Raw genomic sequence first — 3178 nt, 5'->3', positions numbered from 1 at the left:
AGAGAGAGAGAGAGAGAGAGAGAGAGAGAGAGAGAGAGAGAGAGAAATGGGAAAATTAGAGTCCATGTGTACTGTTGGAATAAACGCAAAATATTACACCTGTTATAGAAAGTAGTATGGCAATTCCACAAAAACTAAAAATAGAATTGTCATGTGACCCAGCATTCTACCAGTCTACTTCAGGCTGTATGCACAAATATATTAAAAGCAGGAATCCCAAGCCAGGTGTGGTGCTAAAAAACTGTACTCCTAGCATTCTGGGAAGCTGAGGAAGAAGGTTCACAAATTAAGTTGGGCAACTTAGCAAAACCCTGTCTCAATTTTTTAAAGAAGGATTGAAATAGATTCAATCTTCAGAACAAGAGGGGGGGAAAAAAGCATAAATTCTAACAAATATTTGGATATTCATGTTCATGGCAGTATAATTTAAATAACCAAAAGATAGAAACAGAGCATGGGTGAGACCCTCTTCCACCCCCATGGAACTGCATACCGCTCCGCAGAACCCCCCACCTCATCTTCCCAGTGAGAAATTCTTCTGTATTCTGGAGACCCCCAGATTGAGCCCTAGCCCAGGCCAAGTGAGTGGGTGGGAGAGCTTCTTCTTTCACCTACTCCACGTTATCACCTCCAGAATCAGCTTAGGCCTGGCATGGAGACCTGGGGTGAAACCCTTCAACTGAAATCCCTGCAGAGAGATTAGGGGAAACAGCCACACAGCTAGTCCAGGAACAGAACATCTTGCCAGAGGGGCAAAACAGGATCACTCCAAAGGATGGCAGCAGGAAGGAGCTGAGCACACCAGCCAGGCCCAAGCCAGGCACAGCTGGATAAATCCAAACTTTGTAGATCCTCACCTGAACTTTAGTAGGGTCTAAGGTTATAACTGCACCAAAGCTCTACAACAAAGGTCAGAAGGCAGTGCTACACAAATGACAACTAGAAGGAGCAAAACACAATCTAAGACCCCAGGCCCAACAATAACAAGTACAGAGGACACTAACACAGAACAAATTGGGAATTATACAGCTGAAATCAATAAATTAACAACTTCTGAAATAAAGAAACAGCTGCTGAAAGGTATAGAGGAACTGAGATTGGAAATTAAAAAAAGAAATTCCTGAATTAATAACAACTGCACTAAAGAATCAAATGCAGAAACATATGGAGGAAACCCAGTGTCCACCCAGAACAAGTGCAGAGGACACTAGCTCAGCTCAAATGCATGAATTAATAGCATGATAGTAAATACGCAACAGCAGAAAGTAATAGAGAAACTCAGAGTGGAATTTACTGAAATGAAAAAAGAATTCTCAGAGCTCATAGCATCTGAAGTAAAAAATCAACTACAGGAACATAGAGGGAAAACCCAATCTGAAAAAAACACTGCAGTAAAAGAATTTATAACTGCTTCTAAATAAGACTTTGATTTAAAAAATAGAGGACAATAAAAAATAACACATTACTTGAATGAGCAATACAGGAAAGAAATAGATTGCATGAAGCAGAGTCAAAGAGATATAGAGGAATTTAATATCTGAATCACAAGCTTGCAAAACTGTTTAAGTAAAAGTGAAGACAGAGCTTCAGATCTTGAAGACACTGGTGTACCTAGTGAAAAGGTAAGAAAGGATCTCTTAAAAACAACTAGGATGCAGGAAAAAATAATCCATCACCTGAAACACAATGCAAAGATGAACAATGTGAGACCAATAAGCATCAATGAGAAAGAAGGAGTCAATACAAATGACATTAAAAATATATAGGCAGAAGTAATAGCAGAAAACTAACCAAATATGAGGAAACAATCTGACATTCAGGTAACCGAAGCATACAGAACACCAAGTAACCTCAACCCAATAAAAAAACATACTGAGACATATAATAGTCAAGATCCCAGAAATTCAGCATAAGAATAATCTACTGAAAGCTGCTAGAGAAAAGAAGGAGATCACATTAACAGGAAAACTCATCAGAATTACGGCAAACTTCTCTCTACAAACCATGAAGGCAAGAAGAGCATAGAGCAGAGTACGTCAAGTCCTCTATGAAAACAAATTCCAGTCCAGACTACTATACCCTGTAAAACTCTCTTTCAAGTTTGATGAAGAAGTGAAATACTTCTATGACAAAGAACAACTAAAGAATTTCATGATGAGAAGGCCAACACTACAGAGGCTCCTGAAAGATGTTCTAGAGAGGGACCAAAATGATCAGAATACCATGAATGAGATCAGAAGCAACCAACTAAATAGGGCAAGCAATTAAACACAGGACAAAAAGGAGTAAATGACAACAGGTAAATAGCATGTCAATTGTAAGGCAATACATCTCAATTATAACTATCAATGTAAATGAACTCAATTCACCAATTAAGAGAAATAGACTGGCACCAAAGATTAGGAAACAAAATCCAACAATATTCTGTATACAAGAAACACATTTAGAGAGCGCAGGCCCAGCAAGTGAGTTAGATGACCGAGGGCCACAGGATCCTGAACAGACCGAGAGCACAGGCCCGGCGAGTGAGTGAGATGACCCAGGGCCTGGCAGGATCCTGAATAGACCCAGAGTGCAGGCCCAGCATGGAACCCTTCAGCAGAACTCCCTGCAAAGAGACTAGAGGCAAGACCCACCCAGCTGATTCAGGAGCAGAACATCTTGCCAGAGAGACACAAAGTGTTCAACTCTAACTCCTGCAGCAGAAAGAAGTGGAGCACAGCACCCAGATCCAAGCAACACCCACCTGGAGGAATCTGAACTTTGTATATCCGGACCTGATGCTAAGGTAATAACTCTATTCTAAGCTCTACACCAAAGGTCAGAAGACAGTGGTATACAAAATGACAAAGAGAAGGAACAAATGCAGTCTCAGGCCTCAAGTCCACCCAGTACAAATGCAGAAGACACTAGCACTGAGGAAACTGGAAATCACACAGCAGATATCTCCGCAATAATAGCATTGACAGTAAAGAATCAACTGCAGAAAGGTATAGAAGACATGAGATCAGAAATAATTTCAGAACTAAAAAATGTAGTGGTAACTACAATCAAAGAAGTACTAAGTGCTTCTAAAGAATACACTGATAAAAAAAATAGAGGAGAATATAAAAATAATGGAACTCCTGAATAAACAATTTAGGAAAAATATAGAATCTATGAAACAGGTTCAAAGTGA

This window comes from Octodon degus, unplaced genomic scaffold, assembly GCF_000260255.1.
Source record: "Octodon degus isolate 3935 unplaced genomic scaffold, OctDeg1.0 scaffold00003, whole genome shotgun sequence".
Classification (NCBI taxonomy): domain Eukaryota; kingdom Metazoa; phylum Chordata; class Mammalia; order Rodentia; family Octodontidae; genus Octodon; species Octodon degus.
The sequence above is the reverse complement of the archived record's forward strand: the minus strand, read 5'-3'. Positions refer to the sequence as shown.